This window comes from Scyliorhinus torazame, chromosome 14 (assembly GCF_047496885.1).
Source record: "Scyliorhinus torazame isolate Kashiwa2021f chromosome 14, sScyTor2.1, whole genome shotgun sequence".
Classification (NCBI taxonomy): Eukaryota; Metazoa; Chordata; class Chondrichthyes; order Carcharhiniformes; family Scyliorhinidae; genus Scyliorhinus; species Scyliorhinus torazame.
In genome coordinates, this window is record NC_092720.1 from 133937240 (window position 1) to 133962776 (window position 25537).

A 25537-nucleotide genomic window follows, 5' to 3' on the forward strand; every position below is an offset into this window, starting at 1 on the left:
CAGCCTTACATAAATATCCTTCTTCCTCTATCACTTGCCCTGGTTCATTACCAAGTACCAAATCCAATATGGCCTCCCCTCTGATCGGACAATCTACATATTTTGTTGGAAAAGCTTCCTGGACACACTGCACAAACACCACCCCATCCAAACTATTTGATCTAAAGCGTTTCCACTCAATATTTGGGAAGTTGAAGTCACCCATGACTACTACCCTGTGACTTCTGCACCTTTCCAAAATCTGTTTCCCAATCTGCTCCTCCACATCTCTGCTGCTATTGGGGGCCTATAGAAAACTCCCAACAAGGTGACTGTTCCTTTCCTATTTCTGACTTCAACCCATACTACCACAGTAGGCATATCTTCCTCGAACTGCCTTTCTGCAGCTGTTATACTATCTCTTATTAACAATGCCACCCCCCACCTCTTTTAACACCCTCCCTAATCTTATTGAAACATCTATAACCAGGAACCTCTTTCTGCCCCTCTTCTATCCAAGTTTCCATGATGGCCACCACATCGTAGTCCCAAGTACCGATCCATGCCTTAAGTTCACCCACCTTATTCCTGATGCTTCTTGCGTTGAAGTATACACACTTCAACCCATCTCCGTGCCTGCAAGTACTCTCCTTTGTCAGTGTTACCTTCCCCACTGCCTCACTACACGCTTTGGCGTCCTGAACATCGGCTACCTTAGTTGCTGGACTACAAATCCGGTTCCCATTCCCCTGCCAAATTAGTTTAAACCCTCCCGAAGAGTACTAGAAAACCTCCCTCCCAGGATATTGGTGCCCCTCTGGTTCAGATGCAACCCGTCCTGCTTGTACAGGTCCCACCTTCCCCAGAATGCGCTCCAATTATCCAAATACCTGAAGCCCTCCCTCCTACACCATTCCTGCAGCCACATGTTCAACTGCGCACTCTCCCTATTCTTAGCCTCACTATCACGTGGCACCGGCAATAAACCAGAGATGACAACTCTGTCTGTCCTGGCTTTCAACTTCCAGCCTAACTCCCCAAACTCGTTTATTACATCCACACCCCTTTTCCTACCTACGTCGTTGGTACCAATGTGCACCACGACTTCTGGCTGCTCCCCCTCCCCCTTAAGGATCCTGAAGAAACGATCAAAGACGTCATGGACCCTGGCACCCAGGAGGCAACAAACCATCCAAGTCTCGCCCGTGCCCACAGAACCGCCTGTCTGTACCTCTAACTATTGAGTCCCCTATAACTAGTGCTCTCCTAATCTCCCCCTTCCCTTCTGAGCCGCAGAGCCGGACCTCGTGCCAGAGATCCGGTCACTGCAGCCTACCCCTGCTAGGTAATCCCCCCCAGCAGTATCCAAAGCTGTATACTTATTGTTGAGGGGAACAACCACAGGGGATCCCTGCAATGACTGCTTCCTCCTCTTCCCACCTCTAAGTGTTACCCAGCTACCTTTGTTCTCAGGTGTAACTATGTCCCTGTAGCTTCTATCTATCACCCCCTCAGCTTCCCAAATGATCCTCAGTTCATCCAGCTCCCTAACACGGTCTGTGAGGAGCTGGAGATGGCTGCACTTCCCGCAGGTGAAGTCAGCAAGGACACCGGTGGTCTCCCTTACCTCGAACATTCTGCAGGAGGAACATTCCACTGCCCTAGCTCTACTGTCATCACCTCTACTTAGTCTCCTAGTAAAAAAGAAAAAAAAAAGTAAATAGCTTACCTGCTCACAGCACTGAGTCTTTTTTTTAGGTTAGAGGAGGAGGGAGGGTGGGAGACACTACACGTGTAGTGTCTCGGGTTTCCTCACCTTTCAAATTTACTGGGTAATACAACCTTTCCCAGGTCTCCCCACGGCCGACTTCCGGTTTCCTGCTCCAAAAAGTAAGTTAAAAATCAAAAACTCTGCTTACCTTCGAGCTCTCCCCTCCAAAAATCGCTCCCCTCTCTGCCCGCTCCGCTGGAAGAATGCCACTATTTTTTTGTTGAAATGTTAAACCGAGGCCATCAGCCCTCTCAGTGGAAAGGGTGGATCCCATTGCAATAATGCAAATTGTTGGCAAGTTCTCCCCTGGTGTCCTGGCCAACATTTACACCTCGATCAACACAACTAAAAACAAAGGATCTAGCCATTTATCTCATTGGCGTTTGGAGCAAACGTGCTGGGTGTAAATTTGCTGCCCGTGTTTCGTACATTATTGACTCAACCTCACAAAGTACTTGATGAGCAATTAAGAGCTTCGGGACATCCCGAGGTCATGAAAGGGTGGGGTTATGTACGGGGCACTTGCTATAAATTTGTTTGACATTCTATACCCTGAAAGCCATTACTCCTGCCCCTCAGAGGCATCAGTCAGCCTAATGTTACCATGGAACTCACCAAGGCTCCTTTGACAGCACCTTCCAAATCCACGGCCTCTACAACGTAGAAGGACAAGGGCAGCAGATACACGGGAACAAGTTCCCCTCCAAGTCACTAACCATCCTGATTTGGAAATATATTGCCTTTCCATCAATGAAGCTGGGTCAAAATCCTGGAATTCCGCCCCCTCTTGTAATCTCCTGCCTAACGCCCTGTCACTCGCTTCCTATCCTTCAAACCGACCTTTTTGTCACCTATCTCACCATCTTCTTTAGCTCAGTGTCAATTATTTTTTTCCAATTAAGGGACTGTGGGAAGAAACCAGAGCACCCAGAGGAATCCCACGCAGAAACGGGGAGAAAGTGCAAACTCCAGTCACCCAAAGCTGGAATTGAACCTGGTTCCCTGGCGCTGTAAGGCAGCAGTGCAAACCAACACCACCCCACAACCCATTTTTGTTTAATTCTATGCAAGTTAAAGGCACTACATCAATGCAAGCTGCTGTCATCGATTACCATTCAAAACCTTCCTGAAGTGGTGCTGTGCTAATTAAACTTATTTCAGATTTACACCCCACATTTCTATTCCACATAAAATACTTTGACCCTAAAATTTACAACAACCCAAGCCATTTACTCGGTCTTGCTCAGGGTAATGGGTGGTTAGCACTGCTGCCTCACAGCACCCAGGACCCAGGTTCGATCCCGGGTCACTGCCCATGAGGAGTTTGCACATTCTCCCTGTGTCTGCATGGGTCTCACCCCCACAACCCAAAAAGATGTGCAGGGAGGTGGATTGGCCACACTAAATTGCCCCTTAATTGGAACCAAAAAGAATTGGTTTAGTCTAAAATGTATTTTTAACAATACTGTCTTGCTCTTCCTACTGGGGGAGGGGAGGGGTCAATCCACCCTTCAATTCTCTGTTGTCATTAATAGTGTTGCGAGGTCATCAGAAAATGTGACAAACTTATTCAGGTTGTCCTTGCACATTAGAAGCAACAGGGACCCTGCACTGACCCCTGGGGGCGACTCCGCTTAACACCTGGCCTCAATGTATGACACAACGCCGCTAAAAAGGAACTTTTGTTCTCTCGATTAAACACATACATCTCATCGCTCTGGTGTGCTAACCCTGAATTGAATTTATTAAGAGAGCAGTTAACAGAATAGATTAAAGGAAACCCAGGGATTCCTAGATCACCCAGAATGGAGGATGAAATGACTGGTTACAATCAGCTTGGGATAAGCAGCCTCCAGCAGCAGATAACAAGCGCGACGTGGGTTACTGCGGCAACGTTTCCAGGGACGTCCTGAATTCACACAAGTCGGGACGACCCTCAACTTCTGGCGCCACAACTGCAGAAAAGCAGATTTGCAAGGAATGGGGTGTGGATTCACACTGATCGGCCAACCCACATCAATCCCCAAATTGGTTTGTGACTGATTAAAATCCTGTTTGTCAATCCTTTTCAGCTCCTACACTCCTGAACCTCCCACAAAAACAATCATTTCTTCTTCTCCACAGTGCTGCAAGTCAGCTCCACAGAGCATTGCATCAACGTGGTTTGTTAATTGAATAATGGGTGAAGGTGACAAAGGAGTTGTTTCTCCAGCCCCCACATCTATATCTTCACAAGTTGGCTCTTCCTCAAAGTGCAGTCCATCTACCAGTTAGAACTCTCCACTCTCGCTGATCGTGGGAGGCGACTGTACGTCAGCCAGCCAGGCACGCGCCCCCCACCAAAATCGAAGGTAAGTCTAATCTTCCGGCTCAGTGGGAAGCAATCGTGCCTCTGCCTAAACACGTGGCAGTACCCTGTCCAGAGGCCGGAGCACAATGCACCTGGCATTCCAGTGTCGATCTCAGCTGGCACTCCACGGTGTCGTACTGAGGGCGTGCTGCACTGTCGGAGGTGCTGTTTTTCAGATGACGTGTTCACCCAAGTTTCTGAATTGCTTTCTCGGCCTTTTGGCTTCGATCAAGTGTCAGATCAAGCCCAAGAGGAGGTGCGATGTCTTTTCTCATCAGCTTAGATCTTGTATGTCTCTGTTGCGGAGACCTTGAATTGGGTTCAATTTGAATTGGGTTTTCGAGTGAGCAATCAGACGGATCAAGGGTTTGCCCTGTCCACTCTGCGCATTGACTTTGTAACTTAGGGTGGGATAAAACATTTTTTTTTTTTTTTTTAAACTAGTTTGTGTGTGGCCTCGCAGGTGGACATGGCACTTTTTTGAAGGAGGTCAGAGGAGTGTCCTGTCCGATATTTATTCCTCAACCAACATTGCTAAAACCGATTAACTGGTCATATTGCTGTTTGTGGGAGCCTGCTGTGTGCATTGATTGGCTACTGCATTTCCTACATTACAACATTAGTCAAAAAACAACTTCACTGGCTGTAAAGCATCTTGGGACAACTCTCATTTGAATTGAATAAATCTATCATGTGCGCATTTTTCCAAAATTAATGAAAATGCCCAACAATCAAGACTGAATGGCACAACCCTCTGCACTTGTTCCATCAGTTCAACCAAGGATTGAGCTCACTCAGACAAAACTACAGGCCTCAACTCCGTGACCCTGTTCCCCAACCCACGAGGTCAAGTACCAGAGCATGGCATTAGCCATTCTTTTTTCCCCACACTTCAAGAGGTCCCCCCCCCCCCCAGTCTTCTCTCTCTCTCTGCTGCAGCGAGCACACCTGTAAACAGCTGAACTCATTGAATACTGGCAGAGTGCCAGTAGGCAGCCTTGAACTGCTCTACAACAGAAATATTTACACAACACACACCATTCAGTTCAGCCTCTTGTGTACTCGGCACTTCTTAGAAGTGTCAAGTGCTGCAGCTCCTTAACACTGTCAACTGGGAGCTGGACAACTAAGGAAACAGAAAACTCTGTTCACTGTGGAGCAAGAGGGTAAAATGCAAGCAGGACATGAGAATCTAAAAATAAGTCAAGGAGAGAACATTAGTTTTTTTTATAAATATTGGAATAGGGAAAATAATGGGACTTGAGAGACAAAACTTGAAGATTTGGTGGTTTGTCGCCCGAGAATGGAAGGTAAATGCGGAGGAATATGCAGGTGCATTAGTCTGATCCTCTTCCCCCCCCCCCCGCAAAGCTCTGCAGATTCAGTAATTTACTTTTAGATTGAAAAATTGCAAATCTCACTCCATTACTTACTAAGAGGGTTGGGGGAGGGGGAAAGGAAAGGGAGAGAGCACAGAGAGAGTGGAGACCCATCTGTCAGTTGTGGAGAAGTGACTGGAATTGATCACTGGCTGAGCATTATGACAAATGGGAGCTGGTCAGAGTCAACGTGGATTTGTGGCGAAACAGATTGAGGACCAAACCTCAAACCTCCCTGCTCTCTTATGGCCCAGCGAGTCTTTGGGTGAACATGTTAAGCCACTGGAGGCCCAACTTTCAATAAAACAGCCAACGACCAGAGTCCCCTCCTCTCTCTCAGGCACAGAAGCTGCCAAAGTGACATTTACACCCAGATCTCAAGAAGGTCATTAGAGAGAGGTGATTTTACAAGGACAATCTCAATCCAAATGTCCACAGTATAACAAGGGCTGTATTCTCTTCCTTCACGCCAGCAGGATTCTCCATTCCTGCTGCAGTGAATGGAGATTTGGCTGAGTGCAAATTCTCCGTCCTCGCTAGCAGTGGTAGCGAGGCAGCCTCGCAACGGAAAGTCCCAGCCCATGACTCTCAATTGAGGGAGATTGCACATTTAGCTGCGGAGATAAATCACGGGCATAAGAGATATTGCCCACTTTCAGCGCCTTTATAGTACATGTAGAATTGTACTCAGCAGGTCAGGGAGAGGGCACACCTGTATATAAAGCTGTATTTGGACTGAGGATAGGTCTGCCGAGGCAAAAGGTACTTGCCAAATTTTGAAAAGTCAGACGTTTAATGAGGGCAAATTTCTCAAAGAGGAAAAATAGGAGTGACTTGAGATGCCAAGAGATTTGCACTCATAAGGAGTGCCTGTTGGGAAATCCCTGGGACTCTCGCCTCTTTCTACTGAAGTGAATGGATGGGGGAACCATAGGCTTCCTGACCGACTTCCCAAAACATGCTCCCTGCAAAAGCTGCCACTCACCGGGAGTGCTGGTTTGCAGGCATGCTCCTTCTAAGTGCAAAACAGGTCCAGGTTCCCCAGGCGTTAAGGACTGCCCTGATGGGACTTATTGGGTTGACATCCCAATGAGGCACACCATGCAAGGCCGGGCGGAGGATATCAACAAGTCAGCAAAGCACTTAAGTGCCCAAATATGGGGGCTGCAAAATGGGATACACCTGCTGAATGCAAAGACGAAAGCAGCACTCACCTCGTCTACCCAACAGCAGCCATTTTATATTCACTCCACTTCTCCCTCGCAGACTTGTCAATGATGCTCATCACATTCTGGGAGGTATCCTGAAATAAGAAAGCAATTTATCGTAATTCCTCTGCAGCATTCAGTCATGACTTTCAATTCAGTCACCAAGGTTGGAGCAAGAGCCAAGTGAGGCCTAAATATCAACGAGCACCCAGACATAGTGGCTCGCTTTCACAGCTCGCCTCTGAGTCAGGGTTGGGGGTTTCAAATCGCACTCCAAAAAGGCCCGAGCACAACATTTGGACATTTTTGCGCTGAAAGAGTGCTGGGTTTCAGAGGCTAAACCAAGGCCATATTTTCCCTCAAATATATACCGTCAATAAAACATTAAAACAGATCATCTGGCCAACTGCTTTTTGTGGAATCTTGCTGTGCACAAACGGATTGCTGCATATCCTGCAATACAACAGGCTACATTTCACTGGCTGTAAAGGGGGCCTTCACAGCATTATATAAACGCACATTTTTATTTCATGCCAGGTAGTATCTGCCCTCTAGACGACCACTGACACAACTCACAGCAAAACCATGTGCACCAGCAGACAGGTCTCCCCATGGAGAAGCCAATCGCTTCAGGAGAGGGAGGAAGAAGGGGCGGGGGGGGGGGAAAGAATCGCCAATAGGCCAGAACAAACTCCACCTTTACAGCCCACACACTACACTTCAAATTGCTCAAACTAGGCCTTATTCATTCCATGAGCTAGAATATGCTGATTTGAACACATTGTTTCAGATAGGCCTCAGCCACCATGGTCTACTGGCAAAATATTGCAGAGAAAATTTAAAGTAACATACTCACAAGCCATAAGATGGGGTCATGAGAGTCAAGAGACAGAATGTACAAACCAATATTTTAGGAGAGACCATAAAAAGTGACGGATTCAATGACATGGTCACAACCCATTGGCCTGCCAAGATACAGAAATACTCACAAAATAATAATACTGCCCAATGACGAGTAGAAGATATGCTGCACTGGCCAGATTGTCACATGGAGTTGAAATCCAAGCAAAATTAAACTACCCAGAACAGCTTACCTCGATTTAATCATGCAAGTTAAATGTTTTTGTTCAGATAACATTTTCAGAGATGCTTGCTGGTAGGGGTGTTGAGTGGCAATGTGAGGTGGGGAGATACGACACAGTAGGGGCAGTTACAATTGTTTCTAAGCTGAGGGAACCAGGACGTGGAAGCATTGGAAAGGGTGCAGAGGAGATTTACCAGAATGTTGCCTGGTATGGAGGGAAGAACTTATGAGGAAAGGCTGAGGGACTTGAGGCTGTTTTCGTGAGAGAGAAGAAGGTTAAGAGGTGACTTAATTGAGGCACACAAGATGATCAGAGGATTGGATAGGGTGGACAGTGAGAGCCTTTTTCCTCGGATGGTGATGTCTAGCATGAGGGGACATTGCTTTAAATTGAGGGGAGATAGATATAAGACAAATGTCAGAGGTAGGTTCTTTACTCAGAGAGTAGTAAGGGCGTGGAATGCCCTGCCTGCAACAGTAGTGGACTCGCCAACGCTTAAGGGCATTCAAATGGTCATTGGATAGACATATGGACGATAAGGGAATAGTGTAGATGGGCTTTAGAGTGGGTTCACAGGTCGGCGCAAAACATCGAGGGCCGAAGGGCCTGTACTGTGCTGTAATGTTCTATGTGAACACAACATAATAATCTTTATTAGTGTCACAAGTAGGCTTACATTAACACTGCAATGAAGTTACTGTGAAAATCCCCAAGTCGCCACACTACCGTGCCAGTTAGGGTACACGGAGAGAGAATTTAGAATGTCCAATTCACCCAACAAGCACGTCTTTTGGGACTTGTGGGAGAAAACCAGAGCACCCGGAGGAAACCCCGCAGACACGGGGAGAACGTGCAGGCAGCCGGGAATCGAACCCGGGCCCCTGCCGCTGTGAAGCAACAGTGCTAAGCACTGTGCTACTGTGCCACCCATATGCACTGTGGTCATGGGTCCCCTCCCCGGCAGGACTGCCACATGGGCAGATTCTTGGAGGCTGTTGGCACCCCCAGAATAGAATGGGAAACACCATATCAAATCACTCAACGTGGGCCCCAAACAAAAAACTAACAATACGATTCAACAGTCCTTCACTGTTGCCACAGTAATAAACAAACCTCAGAAACTAGCACATTTAGTCAGTCTTCTTTAGCACTTGATTACTACACATTCAGCCAAGGTCTCCAAAGAAGAAAATAAGGACTCAATGTGCCCAGCCTTAACCTTAAGGTTGCCACATGTCTTATTGTGGGTAGAGTGCTCAGTGCCAAAAGGGAAGGGGTGGGGTTAAGCAATAGGAGGTAATCATGCTGCCCTCTCATTTCCCAACATTCCAGGCCAAACCCAGCTCTTCATCATCGCTTCTTTGTTCAAAGGATTTGACTGGGATTGATATAGGGCATTTCCAAGTCAGTTCTTACGGATACCAGGGTGTAGCACAAAACCGAAACATGAAAAAGACAAATACTCAGGTTCAAGAGGGAGTGGCAAGGGATCATTAATTCAAGTCCGGGAGAGAAGGGGCACAGTATTCACTCTGACGAGGCCAAACATGCTGACTGCTCGTGATCAAGTAACCCAAGCTGCTGGTCACTCCAGCCACTTGAACAGCAGACCAAGAACACCTCAGCAACCCCTCAGATCCGAGGGCCACTCGCAGGCCCGGCCATTTTGTTGTTGCAAATCAAAAAAGTTCTCAGTTAACCACCAGGATGCAGAGGCACAATTGGCATTGCTGCCCTTGGACTCAGGAAGGCAAAGTGAAGATTGAGAAAGAGCTCCTGTTCAGGGTGGCTATTGAGCTTGCAATGGACCTCCCACTGTCAGTGGACCCCATACACAAGTCACAGATGCCTGGACTAGAGATTGCAGGGCTATTGGCACTTTTAGATACAGCACTTCAGGCAAAGTGAAACAAAGGAAATGGATGGGGCGGGGGGAGTGATTAGACTATTGAGTTGGATGATCAGCCATGATCATAATGAATGCCGGAGCAGATTCGTAGGGCCAAATGGTCTCCTCCTGCTCCTATTTTCTACGTTACACCAGCTTGATGGTAGGAAGGGAAAGGATTAGAGCAGAGAAAATTCTTAAAGATTAAACATTAGGCCGGGGCTAATAACAACCTGCATGGATTGCATTTGAGCATATTCAGACACCCTATCCTTCAAAACTGTGGCACCACAGTTCTCTTGGTTTTTTTAACCCCCTCTACAGGCTTTTAAAACAAACTTGGTGTCATATAGAAACTGCTCCCCACCCTCACTATTTTCAATCTTGGGAGCTCCGCATCTGGATCCTTTGCCTGGGAGGCAGATCCTTTGCCTTGGAAAGACAATCCAGTGAGGCATACATCTCCCCTTTGGATTGGCATCTAGCTCTCTATTGTCTGCTTAGCAGGTTACCGGATTTGGTACCTTTCTGCATCCAATCAACACAACAGAAAATGTCACTTAGCATTGCGGGGAGGAGGAATGAAAAAGCAGCATCCTGTTATAATATGACTCAATGCAGTACGTCTTCACCAGGTTTTATGAAGAGCCACATCAGCCTACAGGAGAATATGGTTTGGAGTTACATTTTGGTGACCAAAAGATTGGAGGAAAGAGAGAGAAGGATCAGATAGTGTCTCACTCAGGTTAATCTCTCAATTCTGCCCAGAGGCCAACGTTCATTTTCTAATTGTCGATGGCCCAGCGAACACCTTCCACGCCCCCAGGTATCAAACTCTCGCTTTCACTGTTCTTACCGTCAGAACTTCCCAGACTTGCGCAAAAGGGAAGCTTCCACACGATGGGAAGAATCACTGATCTTCTCCCCAGTTCCAATTCACATGACACTCTTCATGATGGCCCATTCTGTGGTTTCTTACATCACGATCACGGTCTTTAGATTATTGGATAGTTCCATTATTCTTTTAGGGAAATCAACTTGTGAAGTTTCCAAAGGGGTCTGTGTGGAGAGAAGTTAACGTGTTAAGATGCTAGCGAATGTCCATGCCCCCTACCCAACCTCACTGACTTGCAGAGGTGCCAGACATGCATGACTATCCGATCAGGGAGGAATAAACCTACTCAGAAGGAAGAAAGGTTTATTTTTCCATGAATAAACTTCCAATAGGTTTAATTGTTTTATCTTTAAAACAAAGATACACCCTCTTACAGCAGGGGGGGGGGGGTTGAGGAGTCTTGCATTTATCTAGCGTCCTTCAGTCTTCCCAAAGAGGCTTACAGCCAATTAAATGCGTTTGAAGTTTAGTCACTGTTGCGCCGTAGGAAGTGCAGCATCCAAGTCATGCACAGCAAGATCCCATAAACAGCGACCGGGTAATCTGTTTTGTCATGCTGGTCAGGGATAAATACAATTGATCATTCAAACTCACCTCAGGACAACCTAATTCTAGACAGTTCGCTCAATTTCTATTTGCTTGGGTAGAGTTAGTTACAACTGGCCTCGTTGAATTGATGTTGTTGTGGGGGGGGGGGGGGGCATGGAAAATACAGCAGCAGCATTGATTCTATTCTTGACCACTATCCTCAGTGGAATGTCAAAGCAAGGCGCAATCCACATTCCCGCAGGAATTATGGGCTCATGCTGCAAGCCACAGGGTTAATGCTGGGATTCCATTCCTGTTTGGACCATTCTGCTGGTGTTAATTTGGGGGGGGGGGGGGGGGGGGGGGGGGGTAAAGAGATGGGTCAGGAAGAGCAGGCGGGGATAACTTCAAATTGGCCCAGAGATACCCAGCTTCCGTGATGCAGTCAAGTCAGGCTATACCACAAAAGAGCTAAAGGACCACAGACAAGAAGGGACGGTGGCACAGTAGTTAGCATTGCTGCCTCACAGCACCAGGGACCCAGGTTCAATTCAGGCCTTCAGGTCACTGTCTGTGTGGAGTTTCCTTATACTTTCTCCCCGTGTCTGCGTGGGTTTTCTCCGGGTGCTCGTTTCCTCCCACAGTCCAAAGATGTGCAGATAGGTGGATTGGCCATGTTATATTACCCCTTCACGTCCAAAAAGGATTTGTAGGTTAGGTTAAGTGTTTTTTGGGATAGGTTGGAGGAGTGCTCTTTCAGAGGGTCAGTGCAGACTCGATGGGCCGAATGGCCACCTTCTGCAGGGATTCTATTAAATGAACCGGTACAAAATAATTTTGGGCTGTCCTGTACACTCAAGAGCAATAACGGCTCTTTCAATGGCTCATTATCTTTCACGTAATCTCCCGTCACAAATTCACTCGGTTGTTGCAGCCATTAAGATTGCTGGGCAGGTTTAGCATTCCTTACGTTCATAGATCAGAGGCAACCAGTTGGCTTTTCTCATTCTGACAATTATACTGTAACGTGTGGTCACACAAGCTTGCCCGAGATTTCTAAATAAATTGTTCACCGGTGACACAGCCTGAACCCCAAGCTGTGAGCGGAACGCTGCGGGTAACATGAAGGATGAACCGCACTGAAAACTACACAGTCCCATCCAATGTAAGAATTCATTACTCAGGACAGGAATAATTCACCTTCAATCGCACCAGTCACTCACCTGGCTCTGCACAGTGCAATGCAGCATTACCCCGTGGAAATGACAGGATGGCGAAGTAAGACAAGGTTGCACCAGAGTCTGGGCTTGCCACCTCGAAGAGGTATCTCCCTCTCACTCTACCTCCTCCCCCACCCCCCTCCCCTCGCCAATCCACAGCTGACAGAAGTACAGCAAAACTAGGGAACATTTGGAAGTGGGCCCTAGTAAAGTTGGATATTGCAGACAGGCACATCACAAGCAGTTAGCCCAGGAGTACAGGCCCAAGTGGTCTGATCACTGGCTTACTCAGGACCAGCTCGTTAACAATAATAATTTTTATTATTGTCACAAGTAGGCTTACATTAACACTGCAATGAAAATCACCTAGTCACCACACTCCGGCGCCTGTTCAGGTACAGCAAGGGAGAATTCTGAATGCCCAATTCACCTAACAAGCATGTCTTTCAGGACTTATGGGAGGAAACCCACGCAGACATGGGGAGAACGTGCAGACTCCGGACAGACAGTGACCCAACCCGGGAATCGAACCTGGGACCCAGGCGCTGTGAAGCAACTTTGCTAACCACCGAGCTACCGTGCCGCCCAGCACTACAACAGTGACTACATTTCAAAATGAATTATGGCACTTTTGGGAGTTTCAGAGCGGGTGATGGACATAAAAGGGATTTCACCCTTAACAAAGCAGTTCTGTGGCAAGCAGGACCGAGGGCGTTGAAAGGATCTGAAACTAATAGTGCTAGCTACTCAAAAATAAGTAAAGCGCAGCCACACTCCCAATACTCGCAATCTGGCCAACCGCACTGGGATAGGGCTGCGCATTCCTGCCGAGTCACGCCACAAGACCATGTACCACAAGTGACTGACCATCGCGGGCTCCCCCACTCTGAAGCACGATGGTCTCCAGTCATAGAATTTACAGTGCAGGAGGCCATTCTGCCCATCGAGTCTGCGCCAGCTCTTGGAAAGAGCACCCTACTTAAGCCCAACTCCATCCTATCCCCGTAGCCCTGCAACCCCATCTAACCCAAGGGCAATTTAGCATGGCCAATCCATCTAACCTGCGCATCTTTGGACTGTGGGAGGAAACCGGAGCCCCCGGAGGAAACCCACACAGACACGGGGAGAACGTGCAGACTCCGCAGTGACCCAAGCGGGAATCGAACCTGGAACCCTGGTGCTGTAAAGCCATAGTGCTAGCCACTATGCTACCATCATCTAAAAGTGTGGCACTTCTCCAATGCTATGGGGCAGGGACTAATCTGTTTACTGCTAAAAATGAACCAGGTTTGACAGAGGAACAGAGCACTTTGAACTCAAAGGCAGGAAATGAGCCAGAAGTTAACACCTATAAAAGGTGGGATTGAAATCTCTTCAAATGCCATACCCTGGCCAGCATCAACTGTGCACACCTTCACATCCCTCCCCCCCCGCAAACCCCTGCAGCTTGAACCTAACCCACACACTTGTCATCCAGACTTATTTGCTCCAATACTGTCCCCTCAAACTCCAGCTCATTCAAAATTCATCATCCTCCCCTCCAAATACCCAAAAGTCCCATTGAAGCATTGCTCTCATGCCAACATATATTCTCAGCCTTATGCACGAACCCTGAAATGGTTTTAATCTACTTTAGCTCAACAACCTCCTCGACCTTCTGCACTCTCTTCCTCCAATTGTGGGCTCCAATACACTCTGTCCTGCCCTCCCCGACCCAATCAATCATACTCTCCATCACACCTCACGACTTCTCAAGTCACACTGGCTACTCATTTTCTACACCAAAGGCTTTACAGTTCATTTTCTTTTTATTCATCGGCGGATCTGGGCGTCGTTGGCTAAGCCAGCACTTATTGCCCATCTGTAATTGTCCTTGCGGTGGTGGTGAACCGCTGCAGTCCAGGAAATGAACATGCACTGTAGGTACACCCACAGTGCTGTTAGGGAGAGAGTTCCTGGATTTTGACCCAGTGACAGTGAACAATTAGTTTGATATTTGCAAGTCAGGATGGTGAGCGACTTGGAGGGGAACTTGCAGGTGACGGTGTTTCCCATGTATCTGCTGCCCTCGTCCTTCTAGACGGCAGTGGCCATGTGCTTGGAAGGTGTCGCCATTGCCCTGAAAACATGCCACACTGGGCAGGTGTGGCAGAGTGAAGATTCTATCTTCCTCAAGTGGGAAAAATGAGCCACAAGAGCAGAAAGGGTGGATTGGTCATGCTAAATTGCCCTCTAGTGTCCAAAGATGTGCAGGATCAATGCACAGGGGTTACAGGGATAGGGAAGGGGGCGTGGGCCTAGGTCCACCAGGGGGTTGCTGCAGACTCCGTGGGCCGCATGGTTTCCTGCATTGTAGGGATTCTATGGAAACACTCGAGGATTGAGCCCTCTGATCTCAGCACTAAAGGGCCCAGTGGGCCTCAGGGTGCTGCTGTAAGCGAAAACACCAATCATACTGGGTGCCTCAGCTGGAAAGTGTGCACACACCTGGATATGTTTGAGGAAGACCAGGATGGGGGGGAGGGGGTCAGTCGAACATGGGGAGAATCGGGTCAAATGCAAGCCAGTCGAGGAACCGAATGGAAGCCAAATGGTGCATGGGGAGAGGTGCAGATAGCAAACCATCCGGGCGGGCAAACTGGGTGTTTGTTCACTGCTCATTTAAACAAGTCATCCAGAGAACCCCCTCCACTCAAAATGAGTATCGTGAAAATCGCACAATTGAGAGAAAAAAAAAAGACTAAATGAAACATACGGGGAAAGGAAAGAGCGGTTTCCGAATGAAAAAAAAACAAGCACGTTTAAAATTGGCCGGATTTGTCTCACGCTTACTCGCGGAAGTCGCAATAACAAAAAATTGATGGGGTGGGGGGTTACAATTCGTGGGCGACAAAACGAGAAGATTCGGCGCTAAACTTCAGCGTCCAGTGCAATGCACCCAAAGGACTGGGGTCTGTGCAGAAAGGCGCGAGTCTGTTGTGATTTGAACCGGACGGTTAAGTCCTGGAGGGAGGGAAGGGTGGGATTTACAAGTAAAACGCCCAGATTCTAAGCCCCACCATGCTGGCTGGTTTCCTGTCGCCTTTCGATTTCAAGCTTCCCTCCCTTTTCCAGCCCTCTTCCCCACTTTTTTGGGTGCTGCACTTTCTTCTGCCTTTGTTTAACTCTTCGGAAGGAGAGAGAGAAGGGAGGTGGAAGAGGTGGGGGTGGGGGGAAAGAGCATGGAAAAGGCCATAAGCCGGAAGAAAGGCCTGCTGCAACTGAACTTAACAAAAGTGGCGCACTTCAGCCAAAAGCTGCCAGAGTCCTCCCATCCCTCCCCACCCACAGCGTGCACAATCTTGTTTTGTTGGGAAGGTGGGGGGGGGAAATATATATATATATATATTTAAATGAACAGCTTTGAATACAAAATCATGCAACCCATTCTCTGCAACAGATAAAAACTGAAACCCACCCACGGCGCAAGAGATCGAAGGCAACACAACGGCGAAAGAACGCAGCGGTACCCCCTTCTTCCCACGTGTTTGCGCCTCTGCCGCGATCAGCCCGAAACTTACAACCCGCGGAAGTTACAATGTCCGGACGTTCCAAAATGGAACGCGGGACGGCAACAATGTATCGAGCGCTGGAACCTCGGCTACCGCAACGTTCTATCCCTGCCGGGCGCCTCCATTCATAACCCCCCCCCCCCCCCCTCCCTCCCTCAGTCCACATAGAGGGAGAGATGGGGTATTCAGACTTTCCTCACCGCCTTTTTGTTTTTAACAACCCACTCCGACCGTTTCCCCCTCGTGTTCCTCAACATCCGATTCAAGGCTTCCTTCCGAGTTTTTTTAAAAATTCGTCTCATCGTCAAATTTTCTCTGATGCAGAACGTAACCCAGGGAGAGAGAGTGAGACTGGGGGAAAATGCTCAAGCCACATGGAAATTAAGACACAAGAGATTGTGGCTGCAAAATAGTAAAAGAGGGGAGGGAGGAGAGGAGGGAGGAGAGGAGGGAGGGAAGCAGTGATGTCACGGGGCTTACCAATCAGTATGCAAACAGAGAGAAGAGAGGGGGGGGGAAAGTATCCGGTCGGTTCCCATTTAATTTCATGGTTTCTTGATAAAAGCCTTCCCGACCTCCCCGTGCACGGGAAAAAGATTGGGAGTTGCATGTTCCTCTTTTTAAAAAAATCTCCCCAGAAGAGCTGCAAGCCCAAAAGCTCTTTTCAAAAAGACACTTGAGATTAGCTCCCTCCCCTCCTCGCAATACTCCACAAATAAAAACATAAAAGTTACTCTGTCCGCTCGACGGAGAATCGGATGGATGGCTTGGATAGAGAACAAACAACTTTTTCTGCATTCGTTCGTTTCCAACAGGGAAAAGAAAAGTTATTAAAATATTGCCAGTGTTTATTTGCATCTGCCTTTTAAGGCGATTTACTCTCCAGCCCGTTCGGAATCACTCCGGGCAAACTACGAAAATCTCAACACTCTGCCTCCTTTGCGAATTTAAACTGGAATCCCCCCCCTAAAGAGACAGCCACGGGCTTGAGGAGCCCCGCTGACATCTTAAAAGCACTTAATTCCTCCCCGCCCTCGTTAAATGCTGCGTTTTGATTTAGGCTTTAAAAAAAATATAATTGCTTCCACCGACACGACAGAGACAGAGACTCGCCCTGTTTGTACTGGAACTCCTGCTGAAACAAGGAGAGGGGGAAAAAACACTCCCAGCATTGAAGTGTAACAAGGATATGGGGGGGGGGGAATACTCCTTCTGAAAAGAAAATGTTTACAGCTCCTCTCAGCCGACGTGTTTTACAAGATGGAGAGCCCCAACAAGAAATGCATGTTTTTTTTTGGGGGGGGGGGGGGGGGGATAATGGTCCAAACACTAATGAGAAATCACATACATGGGATTTAGGAAACACATTAATAACATGTAATTTACACATAAAGACGCGCTATCTGAAATGCCCGCTTCCTTATCTCGTCAGTAAACATAACATTGGAACAAAGGACCACCTTTTTCCAACGTGAGTCACTGCAAGAGGAAAATAAGATTGCAACAAATTTAGAACCCTGAAAAAGTTTTCGGCGTGTTGAAATAGAAAGATAGCTACTGTCGGAAGCTTTTCCGCAGCGAGATGAGAAACAGGGTGGGAATCGTTTTCGGGCCTCTTTATTTACTTCCAAGGATACCACGGGTTAAAACTTGGTTCGTTTTGCCTCGAGTTCAGAAGAACACCCGTTTCCCGCCGTGTGGGAATGCAGAACAAAAGGGGGTAGAATCTAAAGCCAGCAGTGGAATTAGAAAAGGCGCCACTTTCTCAGAAAGGTGGTGGAAATCTGGAACTCTCTCCCAAAAGGCTGGAAGGATTGGAGCTTCAAAGACTGAGATGGGTAGTCTTCTGGACCAAAAGGTACCAGGTACAGATCAACAGTGGTCCAACTGAAGGGCAGAACAGGTACGAGGGCCGAATGGCCGACTTCCTTTGCTGTGTTCCGAAGCGTGCAAGTTGCACCAGCTGAAGGAGGCCATTTGAACTCTTACTGTCCATTTCTAGGAGAGCTCCCTGCCCTTAACTTCAGGGATCAGTCTTGGGCCCACAAATACATTCCTTGTGAACAAGAGTGCTGGCAGGGCTGCTGTTACCACCTTCATTATAAACGGGCACATCTAGGACTAATGCAACTAGCTCTCCCAACACAATCCCAGACCTGGGTCAATGTCCATGTGGAGTTTGCACATTCTCCACCCCGTGTCTGTGTGGGTCTCACCCCATAACCCAAAGATGTGCAGGGGAGGTGGTTTGTCCACACTTTCCTCCCTCTGAGGCCACATGATGTGGAGTGAAAGTTTCTGGCATTCCGATGTAAACAGCACAAGTTTACCAAACCAGGTGTTTTTTTTAAATGTTCTTTCATGGGATGTGTGGGTGTCGCTGGCTGGGCCAGCATTTTTGCCCATTCTTAATTGCCCTTGAGGGGGCATTAATAGTCAACCACATTGTGGTGGAACATGTGCAGGCCAGAGCAGGTAAGGACGGCAGATTTCCTTCCCATAAGGCCATCAGTGAACCAGATGAGTTTCTAAGAAAATCAACAATGGTTTCACAGTCATCATTTAGACTTTAAATTCCAGATTTTTATCAGATGAGTGGCAGAGTAGCTCAGTGGCTAGCACTGTTGCTTCACAGCGCCAGGGTCCCAGGTTCAATTCCCAGCTTGGCTCACTGTCTGTGTGGAATCTGTACGCTGTGTGCAGTGTAGGTGGATTGGCCACATTAAATTGCCCCTTAAGTGGCAGCACGGTGGCACAGTGGTTAGCACTGGGACTGCAGCACTGAGGGCCCGGGTTCGAATCCCGGCCCTGGATCACTGTGGAGTTTGCACATTCTCCCCATGTCTGCGTGGGTTTCACCCCCACAATCCAAAGATGTGCAAGTTTGGTGGATTGGCCATGCTAAATTGCTCCTTAATTGGGAGAAAAAAAAAATCGGGTACTCGAAATTTAAAAAATAAATAAACTGCCCGTTAATTGGAAAAAAAATAATTGGGTACTCGAAATTTATTTTAAAAAGAAACCTGCTCCTCTTTGGGAATCCCATCTCATGGAGACAATAGGGAAGGCAGTGCAGTGGTGCTGTCCGTGGACTAGTAATCCGAGAGACCCAGTGCAATGCTCTGGAGACCACAGCAGATGGTGGAATTTGAATCTTTTAAAATAATAATCTTTAATGTCACAAGTAGGTTTACATTAACACTGCAATGAAGTTACTGTGGAAACTTACTGTGAAAAGCGCATAGTCGCCACATTCCGGCAACTGTTCGGGTACACTGAGGGATAATTCAGAATGTCCACATTACCTAACAGCACGTCTTTCGGGACATGTGGGAGGAAACCGAGGCACCCGGAGGAAACCCACGCAGACACGGGGAGAATGTGCTAACTCCACACGGTCAGTGACCCGGGGATGGGATTGAACCTGGGTCCTCAGCATCGTGAGGCAGCAGTGCTAACCACTGCGCCGCCATGCCGCCCTAGGGGGCAGCTTTTTATAAATCTGTCAAACACCTGCCCAGTAGAAACTGGATGGACACTGTCCAAACCTATTTACAATTACAACCAGCTAACAGGAGACTTTCAGCTCATCGATCAGGGATGGGGCTCGGGCTGCCATCCATCCTATGCACCACAGCTGAAGGCAGGTAATTCAGTCTCTATTAGCTGGGGAAGGAAACAAGGAGAACTTTTCTACCATTCCAATAAGCATCACTGCATGGGAAGAAGAGTTACATCCACCAGACAGGAGTATTCTGCTTGATGTTAGATTCCGAGCTGTGACTCTGAGATGGAGATTGAACCCTGCACCTTCTAGATTCGGAGAGGCGAGAGGGAGGGAAATGCCCCACCACTACCTCAAAGGCTTGTACCAGGATAGCCTTTAAATCGTTACAGGTGGCACAGTGGTTAGCACTGCTGCCTCACAGCACCAAGAACCCGGGTTCAATTCCAGCCTTGGGTGACCGTCTGTGTGAAGTTGGAACATTCTTCTCATGTCTGTGTGGGTTTCCTCCGGCTGCTCCGGTTTCCCCTCAGTCCACAAATGTGCAGGTTAGGTATATTGACTATGCTAAATAGCCCTCGTGTCCAAAAAGGCTAGGTGGGGTTACAGAGGTAGGGTGGGTGCTTTTTCAGAGGATCGGTGCAAAATTGATGGTCTGAATGGCCTCCTTCTGCACTAGTGATTCTGTGGTTACCCATTTCCCTCTAGTTTCATTTCATCCAATATTTCCAACTCTAATCATCCACCTGGTATGAAGGACAACGGTCTCTCGATGAACTGCTGATAGAATCATAGAATTACTACCGTGCAGAAGGAGGCCATTCAGCCCATCGAGTCTGCACTGACCCTCTGAAAGATAGTTTCATCATAGTTGAAATCCCATCCAGCTAGTAGTGTGCTTCACTAAAATCCTAGTGATAAAACGTTGGCCACCAAAATGGACACGAGAACTCTATCTTCATGAGAGCAAAGATATAGGAAATCAAAGGAGGCGTTAAAAATAGATCGAAATGAACAATAGTGAGAGTGTATAAATAATTGAAAGGAGCTGGACACCAAATTACACAAGTTTGGAACTTTATCAGTATTGATACCAAAGTATTGTTGAGCGTCTTTTAACATGATTCATCAAAATAAGCCAAGTCCAGCTCCCTCTTGACTATATCCAACGAACTGGCCCCAACAGTTTTCTGTGGTCGTGAATTCCACAACTCTCTGAGAGAAATTCGTCCTCATCTCAGTCCTGAATGGCTTACCCCTTATTCTTAGTACGAAGTCTTACAACACCAGGTTAAAGTCCAACAGGTTTGTTTCGATGACATCGAAACAAACCTGTTGGACTTTAACCTGGTGTTGTAAGACTTCGTATTGTGCTCACCCCAGTCCAACGCCGGCATCTCCACATCATGGCTACCATCGACACCCCTTATTCTTAGGCTGTAACCCCCTAGTTCTGGACGTCCCCAACATCGGGAACATTCTTCCTGCATCTAGCCTATCCAGTCCCACCAGGAATTTATATGTGTCTATGAGATCCCCTCTTATTCTTCTAATGGTGGCACAGTAGCACAGTGAATAGCACTGTTGCTTCACAGCGCCAGGTTCGATTCCCGGCTTGGGTCACTGTCTGTGCGGAGTCTGCACATTCTCCGGGTGCTGTAGTTTCCTCCCACAAGTCCCAAAAGACGTGCTTGTTAGGTGAATTGGACATTCTGAATTCTCCCTCAGTGTACCTGAACAGGCACAGGAGTGTGGCAGCTAGGGGAATTTTCACAGTAACTTCATTGCAGTGTTAATGTAAGTCTACCTGTGACACTAATAAAGATGATGATAAGAATTCCAGTGATTACAAGCCCTGCCGATCCAGTCTTTCTTCATATGTCAGTCCTGCCATCCCGGGAATTAGTCTAGTGAACCTTTGTTCTACACCCTCAATAGCAAGAATGTCCTTCCTCAAACTAGGAGACCAAAACTGCACACAATACTCAAGGTGTGGCCTCACCAAGGCCTTATTAATTGCAGCAAGACATCCCTACTCCTATACGCAAATCCTCTCACTATGAAGGCCAGCATGCCATTAGCTTTCCTCACCGCCTGCTGTACCTGCATGCCAACCTTCAGCGACTGTTCCACCATGACACCCAGGTCTCGTTGCACTTCAGCAGAAACTTTCATTGTAATGATATTGGCTTTTGTTTATTTCATTATGAAGAAAAATATTGCCCTCTGAATAAAATGTGCCCAATTTTCAATTTACTTTACATTTGAATCAGTGTAAATGCAAAGAATCGCCATTTTATAATGGCCACTTGCAACTTGCATAGGAGCAGGAGCAGGCCATTCAGCCCCTCCAGCCTGTTCCAACATTCAGTTAGGTCATGGCTGATCTGTATCAGAATTCCATTTAGCCACCTTGGTTTCATAACCTTTACTACCCCGCCCTAATAAATCTATCAATTTCAGTTGACCTCCTCCATCTGCCATCTCAAAAGCCTTTATGGGGGGGGGGGGGTGGGTAAAGAGTTCCTTTCCTCTGTGTGAAGAGGTGCTTCCGGACATCAACCCTGAATGACCCACTTTTAATTTTAAAGTTCCGCCAACTTGTTCTGGATTCTCCCACCCGTGAAAATAGGGTGCGGGATTCTCGGTTGTCCGACGGCGATACCGTAATTGGCAATTGGGCGGAGAATCATTGTTTACGACCGAATTGGGGACGGCGCCCATTTTCCGATGCTACGCCCACTCCAAAATAGTTACCTGAAGGGCCTCCCCCGATGCTCCGACCCTGATGGCGCTGGGGACGTGTGCTCCCAGTTTTTGTGAACCCGACGTGGTGGCCACCGGGGGGGGGGGGGGGGGGGCGCAGAGCCGTGCTGCTGGCCATGGGGGCTTCGGGTATGTCCAGGTCTGGCAACAGACCAGCGACCTGTTCCAGGAATTACTAGCTATGGAAAAAGACAAAAGTCTGCCTTAGTGTATCACAGATGCGGGAACAGAATTACAATTGGAATCCATTTTCTGCTGGTCTGTTGCCATGGTCTTATTGCATGAGATTCAACACTCCACATCAAGTGTTGCTGACCAGTAGTCTCTCCCACTCTTACCTTACCACCAGCCATTGTCGCATTGGAAAGATTTTGCAGGTTGACACACTCAACCTTTTGGCCGCATTTTGAATGCATGTTCCTGAGCCCAGAATGCTTCTCTTCAAGTGGCCACCTAGTGGTAAAATCTCAATATTGCTGCACTGGAATGTCAAATGGGTCTCACCAAATGCTGGAGAGCCACCAGTGTTTTTGGCAAGACACCGTCCCAAATTAGCATTTCCAGGACAAGTTTTACCTTAAAATGTCATCTTTGCATACTCCTGCAGAGCACAGAGGCAGAAGCTCCCTCTCCATGACAAAACTGGTCGGCCAATTATGAACTCTGAACATTCAGGAACTGCAATGCCCTTCCCACTGTACTCAAGGAAAAACATTTGTTCTCAGCTATTTTGCCATTTAAATTTTTAAATCATTATCATTGCATTTCACCTGAGCTTCAAAGTAAAACCCATCACTTGCATCGGTGTTGTTCCTATTTAATATTCATCAAGGGAAATTGGCGATCATGGAATTTAGGAAGAAAAATAGGCCTCCAGCCCACTGAGCTGGTGGTAGCTCATTAAATTCAAACAACGCTAATCCATTTCCCCACCATGCCCTCCTATCTTTTCTTTTCAAATACTGACCTAATTCTCATTTAAAATACAAGCAAATTGGTGACTGCCCATTGATAACACAGTGGAAAAGGAGAAGGATGGACATACAATTCCCTGGCTGCAGATGGTTGGAAAATGGCAGCAGATACACGTCCATTTGTTTTTATGCTGCTGCTGGGAGCACTGACTTATAAAATAACCCTGTAGTCTCTCTATGTCAGTCGTTGAAAAAAAACCAAGCAAGCTTGAGTTTACAGAACACCACCCACCCTGCCCCTCCCCTCCGTCACTCCCACGTCACATTTTCAGCTCACCCCATTTATTGTCAATGAAAAACTTTTGATATTGTAATAACCCTCATCCACGGGGATACCCTAGTCCCCCTGGGACTCGTGGAATACGAGCTTCCCTGGTTGCGGGTGGAGGCCCGTCCAGCTGGGGCTCATGATTAACCTGTATAAAAGCCGGCCCGGACAGGGACCGCCAGCACATTGGTAGTCCCGACTGGGACTTATACTGTGTGTATACGCCACTGTAACGGGCCGCTTCTTTTGACTGTGCATAAACTTAAGTTTACTCGACTACTTGGCGTCCAGGGGTCTTTATCGATATGTAATCTGGAGTATTGTGTGCCGTTTTGGTCTCATTATCTGAGGAAGGATGTTCTTGCTCTAGAGGGAGCACAGCAAATGTTTACCAGACTGATTCCTGGGGCGACGGGACTGACGTAAGAGGAGAGATCGAATTCACCGGAGTTAAGAAGAATGGGGGGGGGGGGGGGGGGGGGGGGGGGGTCTCATAGAAACGTATAAAATTCTAACAGGACTAGACAGGGGAGATGCAGGAAGGATGTTCCTGATTCTGGGTGTGTCCAGAACCAGGGGTCACAGTCTGAGGATACGAGGTAGACCATTTAGGACAGAGATGAAGAGAAATTTCTTCATCCAGAGAGTGCTCGGATTGTGGCATTCGTTACCACAGAAAGTAGTTGAGGCCAAAACATTGTATGTTTTCAAGAAACAGTTAGATATAGCACTTGGGGAGAGGCGGTCAAAGGCTTTGGGGGGTGGGGGGGGGGGGGGGGGGGAAGCGGGATTAGGCTATTGAATAATGAATGGCGGAGCTGGCTCGACAGGCCGAATGGCCTCCTCCTGTTCCTATTTTCTACGTTTCTATGTAACCACCGGTTGCCTACGTTTGCTGACAATACTCATGTTGAAACATTGCTGAAATGCTAAAAATGTAGAATGAGCGCTGAGTCTGTTATAGGTGGTGTTGAGGGGGCAATGTTGGTTAGGACAGAGTAGTCCCCTACTCCTCGTTAAACATTTGAAGCTGGCCCCACAAAATTAGTTGCCCCCCCCCGCCCCAAAATAAAACAAAACTACCACAGTCAAACAGCTGCAACATTACATCGCTAAACGCATGCATCTATATACATTATTCTGTATGTATCACATTCACGTTTGGTATCACCTTCCACACTCCAATAATGCACTATGAATGTTAAACTGTGCATCAGATCACCACAGACAACCCCAAAGGAGATCTGCCAGACAGGACTCTGAAGATATAGAAAGTAAAAAAGGAAAGACTTGCACTTACATGACATTTTTCAGAACCCGAAGCATTTTACAGCCAATGAAATACTTTTGAAGCACAGTATGGGGAGAGGGTGGCATAGTGGTAATGTCATTGGCCTAGTAATCCAGAGGCCCAGTATAATGCTCTGGTAGGGCTGTCAATTGTGATTAAATGTACTCCTGGAGATTTTGTCATAGGACTTCCTCCCACATTCCAACATTCATCCTTCTGACTCACTACCTTCCTACACCAACTGGAAAGCAAAGAGACTCGTCACCCAATTGGATGATCCTCGACTGCCACCAGTCTGTTTTTCCCTCCGTGTTCACAATTTTTATGTCTGGTAAAGAGAATTGTTCAAAGAAAATTACAAAAAAGAAATATTTCTTAATATCTCAATGATTTTTTCTCCAGTATGTACACAGCAGTGTCTTGGAAATTGGTCTTCAATTCCTGGACACTCCAGGCCAATCCTGGGGGGTTGGCAACCCCATGCCTAGTGGGGGGCGCGCAGGCTCAAACCCCACAACGATAGCTGCTGCAGTAACGGCCACCATGAAACTACTGTCGTTAAAACCCATCTGGCTCATTAATAGGGAAGGAAATCTGCCATCCTTGCCTGGTCTGGTCTACGCATGACTCCAGATCCACAGCAATGTGGTTGACCCTTAACTGCCCTCTCCTAGCAAGCCGCTCAGTTCAAGGGCAATTAGGGATGAGCAGCAAATGCTGGCCTCGCCTCCCAAGAAATTATAAAAAGTCAATGTTTTAATGTAGGAATCGTGCTGTCAAAATTAAACAATGTAATAATGACCAGTTAATCTGTTTTTGTGATGCTGATTGAAGGGTATATGTTGTCAGGACACTCCTCTCCTTCACATTAGTGCCATT

General features: G+C 47.4%; 1 long non-coding RNA gene across 4 annotated transcripts in view; it reads right to left on the minus strand.

Annotated features, from left to right (window-relative positions):
- Nucleotides 1-25537, minus strand: part of LOC140390058 (uncharacterized) — a 68236-nt gene that overhangs the window by 20454 nt on the left and 22245 nt on the right. Inside the window, exons 1-3 of one of the 4 annotated variants that reach the window (XR_011934546.1) lie at nucleotides 16055-16270; nucleotides 10517-10719; nucleotides 6694-6782 (exon numbers count right to left, since the gene is read on the minus strand). This is a non-coding gene — a long non-coding RNA (uncharacterized lncRNA). Of the gene's footprint in view, nucleotides 1-6693; nucleotides 6783-10516; nucleotides 10720-12306; nucleotides 12381-15760; nucleotides 15900-16054; nucleotides 16271-25537 lie in introns of those variants that run through there. The other 3 variants (XR_011934548.1, XR_011934547.1, XR_011934545.1) reach the window with 3 other exon arrangements.